General features: G+C 38.5%; 1 pseudogene; it reads left to right on the top strand.

The window, feature by feature from the left end:
* Positions 1-4,272: 4,272 nt before the first annotated feature.
* On the top strand, positions 4,273-6,085 carry LOC101571383 (annotated as a pseudogene).
* Positions 6,086-7,438: the final 1,353 nt, after the last annotated feature.

Here is a 7,438-nt window from a genome sequence, read left to right as displayed (position 1 = left end):
GGAAAAATGCTTAGGAGGGAAACAGCTGCATTGAATGGAACCTCTAATGCTAATGGTTTGAGCAATCTCCACACTGATTTCTGCAGTGGTTGTACCAGTCTACATTCCCACCAACAGTGGAGAAGGTTTCCTTTTTCCACAGCCCCATCAGCACTTTTTTTTTTTTTTGTATTTTAGGGAAGGGTTTACAGGGTGTTATGGGTCTCACTACTAGATCCGACTTGTAGTGATCCACCTGTTTACAGCCTCCCAAGAGCTGGGATTACAGGCATGCACCACCATGTCCAATCTCAATTGTAGTCTCAGTGTGCCCCGAGGGTGGGGCTGGCATGGAAGGCCCCAGGATTGAACCTCTGACTTCTGCACCTGTTTGCAGGAACTTTAATCTGCTGCACTATTTGGCCGGCTCTTTCAGCATTTGTTATTGGTTGATTTTTTGATGATAGCCATTCTTTCTGGGACAATCAAAATATCATTAGCATACCTCACAAATCTAGAGAAAATATTCTTCAAACTCACCTGGAAGCAGAAAAGACCTAGAATACAAAAACAATCCTGACCAACAAAGGCAAGGCAGGAGGCATTATAATCCTTGACTTGAAATTATATTACAAACCTACTGTGATAAAATAAGCAAGGTACTGGCAAGAAAACAGGATAAAAAAAAAAAAAACAACCCAAAAAACAGATTAGAAGATGTAGACACAACCACAAACACATTCAACCATTTTATCTTCGACAGAAGGACCAAACATGAACACTGGAAGAATGATAGCCTCTTTAATAAATGGTGCTGGAAAAAATGGCTTTCTATATGCCAATGATTAAAACTAGATCTTTGTCTATCACTATACACTAAAGTGAAAATAGGTCAAATATCTAAATATGAAAACAAAAAAACTAAGTTTACTAGACGAGAAAGTAGGTAGAAATCTTGAACATATGGGATAAGGCAGAGTTCATGAACAAAATCAAAAATACAAGGGAAATACTTCAAAGAATTGGCTATTTAATCTCATCTTATTAAAAAATCTCTGTATACCAAAAGAAATCACCAACAGAATAAAAAGAAAACACAGAAACTGAGAAAAACTTTTAGTCAATTTGTCTAGATAAAACTTTTCCAACTTCCCTAAGATAGATTTTGCCAACTTCCCTCAGATAAAGGACTTATCAAGAAGATATAAAAAATTGAATAATATCAGGTCTCCAAAATTCAAAGACCTAACCCAAAAATGGGCATTTGAAATGAATATGTACTTCTCAGATGAACAAATACAGATGGCAAATAAATTTATTTAAAAAAATCTTCAACATCATTTATCACTTCAGAAATGCAAATTAAAACATGACCCTGTCTTTAAAAATCAGTTAAAAGTATTGTGGGGAGCTGGAGATGTAACACTTTTGCAGTTCAATCCTACCATAACACACACACACACACACACACACACACACACACACACACACACTCACACAAATAATTCTATAAATTTTTTAGGAGTTCTAAAGAACTGACTCAGCCTAGTTTTTGCTATTGGAACATGAAACAACTTACTCTTTTGATACTGTAAGGCCACACATCTCTCAGTTAGAGAAGATCAGATGCCACAGGCAGAAAGTGTAACCACTAAGAAGATTCTGATTTTTAATCTCTCCTTTTAAACTGGGATATTCTTATATGAGCTCTTTTTTAAAATCTTATAAGACATTTCTTCAAGAGGGAAGGAAGACATTTCTTAAAGAAGGAAGGAACTATCTTTACTTAGGAATATTCTGATTTTTTTCAATCAGTTTTCTACCACAAGAGGCTTGGGGAATATTGTATTGGCTTTCCAACTTTTCACAGTTTGTAGTTTTTTCTACTGCTTTTCAGGGAATAAACTAGGTCACTGGGTTCTCCCCAGTTCCATATCTCTTTCTTCATCACCCTTCACATAATTACTATACCTGTGACTAATAGTTTGGTTATTATTATAGTCACATTTTTTGTCACACTTTTTATGAAAATTTTTATGATAAGCATAGCACAATACAGTGAGTGTGTGGGGCTGGGGATACAGCTCAGCGGCATACGCACCTGCCTGGCAAGCACGAAGTCCTGAGTTGGATCCCCAGTACTGCCAAAAAAAAAAAAAAAAAAAAAAAAAAAAAAAAAAAGCTTGCCAATACAATTAGTGTAAATAACAGTGAAGGTTATTTTCTATATTTTCACCAGAGTTAAGTAGTTCTATTTCAGAAAGTCATTCCTGAGACATTCGTAGATTAAATATTTCATCATCATGGATGGTATTCTTTTCTACGTGATTGCCATTTTTCTACAGAGCAGAGTAAAATTTATAGTGACTACTTTTATATTCTGTATCTGACACTGAATTTTCACACATTACTTCTATTAGTCTTGTATTTGACCCAAACTCAACCCTCTCATGTGTTGGTCAGCTTTCCATTACAGTGACAAAATACCTTGATAATCACCTAAAAATCAGGAGAGGCTTAATTTGACCTACAATTTCAGATGCTTCAGTCCTTTGTCACTTGTCCCCATTGTTTTGAATCTATGATGGGGTAGTGTCACATGGCAAGAGTACCCAGTAGAGGAGGGCTGTTTGCTACACAGGAGCCAGGAGATCACAAGAGCTCAAGTCTTAATTTCTTAATATTTAATTCAAGGTCATGACTCTAGTGACCTGTTTTCTACTTGACCCTGCTCCCTTATTCTTCATCTCCCAGTGTCACCATGAGCTGGGGGCCAAGCTTTAAAGACAAGATGCTTTGGGAGATATTCAAACTTCTAACTATAAGACACGGCTCCACATAGCTGTTGTGAGGGCTAGGAAATCAGATTTGTAGTCTATCTCACAATCTCATGTAAACTAAAATCAAAGCAATTTATTATTAGTAAAAGAGAAAAAAGAAGACAAGAAGGAAGGAATGAAGGAAGGGAAAGAGAGAAGAAAAGGGGAAGGAACAAAGAAAGTAACAGGAAAAAAAAGTCAAGAATGGGTTCTAGATTCAGTTAGTGGGTAAAGCACTAATTCACAAATAAGATTTACTGTGCTGAATTTCAAAGAAGTTCTGAGAATTGATTTTGTCCTGTGTTTCAAGATCAAACATTAATGACAGCTCTCATTACTAATTGTAGTATACAGGAAAAATTTCTAACCTTGTGGAATGTCAACAACAGTAACAAATTGCAGTAGAGAACTCTTTCAATTAGTAGAAAATAATTCCATGTGAGCAATGAGCAAGCAGTTTTATTTTACTAGCAATTTAAAAATTATTCAGTTTTGGAAGTAATAAAATACCTCTTAACTGATCTTGATATTTTTCCTTTAGCAACTTATTTGGGTCACTGCACTTTTTATACTATTCTTTAATGTATTCTCTGCAGAATTCTCAATTGACTGCAGAAATGATGAACAGTAGGCTTCCCTGCTGTTCAATTCAGTCATTCATGACTTCACCAGATGGTTTTGCTTTTTAGGCCAGTTATTATATTTTTTTAATATTGTTTCCCCTCCCCTAGATGCAGCCAACATCCAAAATATGACACTTCAAATTTCATGACTAAAATATAAAATAGCATACATGCAAATAGTTTTATTTCTCCATACCTAACACTATTAAGGAGTAGAGTTTTCTATTGTGAGCAAGGTAATATTACAGAATACCTATTTTCCTCAATTATTTTCTTCACATATTTCCTTGTTAGTCTTGTTCTCTAATAATTCAAGTTCCATTAGTTTTTACCACCCTTTGCAAATTTCACTTTGGTTACCCTATTGCTTTTATGGATTCACTTTATTTAACACCCTTATTTAATGTGTTGGTCAAAGTCCTGCTGAGGCAACCTCATTAGCTATTACTCATCTAATTATTTCTAGCCCATATAAGTATGCATAGCTTGAGGTAGTGAAGCAAGGAAAAAGACAGAGAAAACCACACATGCCTGAAAATGTTTGCCATTTTAACCCAGGTATGTAATTTTATTTGACTTATAAGAAATTTGTGCAATTGAAAGTTTTTCATTAACCATAAAATGTTTCCAGGAGTTGTTGTGATTTATAGCAAAGATCATAGCTTTATAACTTTCTTTACAAATTATTAATTTCTGAATTTGGCAAGAATTTCAAAGCTTTTTCAACATGTCAGCTTATAAAAGCCGTTAACCTGATGTCATTTGCTTGATAGCTTTTAAAATCACAGAATTTTATCTGGGTGCCCGGAATGCAAAGAACAGAATAGTGAGGCCCTGAAGAAGTTGCCAAAATGATGCCCTCATCAGTTAGGCCATTGAAAGAGGGGACTGCAGCTCCCGAGGCATCTGTCAGCTAGTGAGTAACATCAGTGCCTGCCGGGTGATTCCCGAGGCTGTAGGAACCGCCCTGGCTCCCTAGGCACAGACGAGCTTATTGTAGATGGCTGAGGCAAAGCGACAAGTTCTAATGTTGGGGCCACAATTTTAAAACTTCTCAATGTCCATCCTGCAGCAAAGACTGTAGCGGACATTGCCAAATCTCAAGATGCTGAGTTGGGGATGGCACCACCTCTGTAACACTGCTGGCTGCAGAGTTTCTTTTTTTTGAGATTATTTTTGTTACTTTTTTTTTTTCCAGTACTGGGGATCAAACTCAGAACCTTGCACTTCCCAGGAAGGTGCTTACATGGCTGAGCTATATCCTCAGACCTGGCTTCAGAGTTTCTGAAGCAGGTGAAACCCTACGTGGAGGAAGGTTTGCATCCCCCAATCACCATCCGAGCTTTCTGCACAGCTATACAGTTGGCAGTTAACAAGAACAAGGAGATCGCTGTGACAGTGAAGAAGCTAGATAAAGTGGAGCAGAGGAAGCTGCTGGAGCGTGTGCCATGGCGAATCTGAGCTCCAAGCTGATCTCCCAGCAGAAAGCCTTCTTTGCTAAAACACTGGTTGATGCTATGGTGATGCTGGAGGATTTGCTGCAGCTTAAAATGATTGGAATCAAGAAGGTACAGGGTGGAGCCCTAGAGGAGTCTCGGCTGGTGGCTGGTGTTGCATTCAAGAAGACTTCCTTTTATGCTGGATTTGAAATGTAACCTAAAAAGTACGATAACCCCACAACTGCCTTATTAAATGTTGAACTAGGGCTGAACGCTGAGAAAGACAATGCTGAAATTAAAGTCCACATGGTAGAGGATTATCAGGCAATCATTGATGCTGAGTGGAGAGAAGACCTATAATTCTGCAGCCAAAGTTATTTTGACCAAACTCCCTGTTGGGAATGTGGCCACTCAGTACTTTGCTGATAGAGACATGTTCTGTGCTGGCTGTGTGCCTGAGGAGGATTTGAAGAGGACAATAATGGCCTGCAGAGGCTCAATTCAGACCAGCTTGAATGCTCTATCAGCAGATGTGTGGGGCCGCTGCCAGCTGTTCGAAGAGACCCAGATTGGAGGTGAAAGGTACAATTTCTTCACTGGCTGCCCCAAGGCCAAGACTTGCACCTTCATCCTCCGTGGCAGAGCTGAACAGTTCATGGAGGAGACAGAGCAGTCTCTGCATGACACCATCATGATTGTCAGGAGGGCCATCAAGAATGACTCAGCAGTGCATGGTGGTAGAGCCATCGAGATGGAGCTCTCTAAGTACTTTTATGATTACTCAAGGACTATCCCAGGAAAACGGCAGCTACTGATTGGGGCATATGCTAAAGACTTGGAAATTATCCCACTCAAGCTATGTGACAATGTTGGCTTTGATGCCACAAACATCCTGAACAAAGTTTGGGCTCGGCATGCCCAGGATGGCATATGGTATGGGGTAGACATCAACAATGAGGACATCGCTGACAACTTTGAAACTTTCATGTGGGAGCCAGCTATAGTGAGGACCAATGCCCTGACAGCAGCCTCTGAGGCTGCATGCTTGATTGTGTCTGTTGTTGAGACTATCAAGAACCCTCACTCCACTGTGGATAGTCCTCCAGCAGCGGGCCGGGGCCGGGGCCGCCTTCTTGGAATCCCACCCATCACACTGGCTGGCAGCTGGCTGCAGGTGTGCTTGCCCTCCCTGGCTTGGCTCATTGGTATTATGAAGAAGTGGTAGTAATTGATCTGTTCTATTCTCACTGGAGGTTATTTAAATAAAACTTAAGACTTAGATTTAAAAAAATACACAATTGTAAGTGCTAATGTTTATTTCTACAAAGGAAGCAAGTTTGAATTCTGAATTTTGTTAAAAAATGGGCTTTCAGGTATTTGTATTTTTCAAGTGAGGCTATATGAATTTAGCTTCAGAAGAGATGGACTTATTTAGATCAACTTTGTCATTTTATACATTGAGAATTTTGGATTTAAGTTGCTTAGGTAACTTGGTCTGGCTCATACTCATACTGCAGGTAGGTGAAGACAATGGGGAGTGGACAAATCTAGATAAACTTATAGTCTCAATTCACCCCGTATCCACTGAATGTTTTTGTTTTTGTCATTCATAGTTTCAGATTGTGAATCTCAGCCTATACTAATTGTCTATAGCTTATATCATTTAGAAGTTAAGTTACACATGCAAAATATGCAACATTCCCAAGAAAGAGAAAACCTTTGCTTTCCTTGATATTAATTACCAGAAAAGTTCCTCTATATTTTAAATGATTACTGTGATTCTATAATCCAAAATGAGATTATTTTAAATATCATTATTTGAAAAATAAGGGCTGGAGAGACAGCCTGGCAGTGTAAGCACCTGCCAGGCAAGTGCAAGGAACTTGGTTCAATTCCCAGTACTGCATGCTGTGCTGGGCCTAAAACCTTGGGCACGCTGTGTTGGCCACCAAAACTGAGTGTGGTGGTACACACCTGTAATCCTGGTGCTTCGGAGTTTGCAACAGGAGGATCACTACTAGTCCAAGCTGCTTAGTGAGACCCTGTAATAAATAAATAAATTAAATTAAAGAAAAAGAAAGCAAATACATTTTTTAGCTTTTTATCTTATATCTCTATGTACATTATCATTAAAGTGAACCACACTGTTAGCTATCTATATTCCAGAACGTATTTTCTTTGTAGGCAATGATCTTTGTGTCAATGTTACATTCTTTTCATTTATAGGACTCTGACAAAAATAGATTCTCAACAAATATTTATGAATAGAGAGTAAATATGATACACACCTACACATATATTAAATTCTTGGTAGGTTAGTCTATTAAACATACCATACCTCTTTCTTCTGAAATGTTGTCAGAGGTGATATTTGAGCAGTCCTAAAATGGAGTTGCAGAGAAGCTGCTTAAGAAAGTGTGTGGGGAAGGAGCCAGAAGGGCATCGGAAGCAAAGGGAAAATCGCATATTCTGAGAGCTCAACTCTCATAATTTGGTTACTTTATTACAAAGTGCAAGGCAACCATGGGAGGAAGCAAGGCTGGGGAACGGAGAGGAAGAGGGGTAAAACCACTCTACC

This window comes from Octodon degus, unplaced genomic scaffold (genome assembly GCF_000260255.1).
Source record: "Octodon degus isolate 3935 unplaced genomic scaffold, OctDeg1.0 scaffold00004, whole genome shotgun sequence".
NCBI classification, from domain to species: domain Eukaryota; kingdom Metazoa; phylum Chordata; class Mammalia; order Rodentia; family Octodontidae; genus Octodon; species Octodon degus.
The sequence above is the reverse complement of the archived record's forward strand: the minus strand, read 5'-3'. Positions and strand labels throughout refer to the sequence as shown.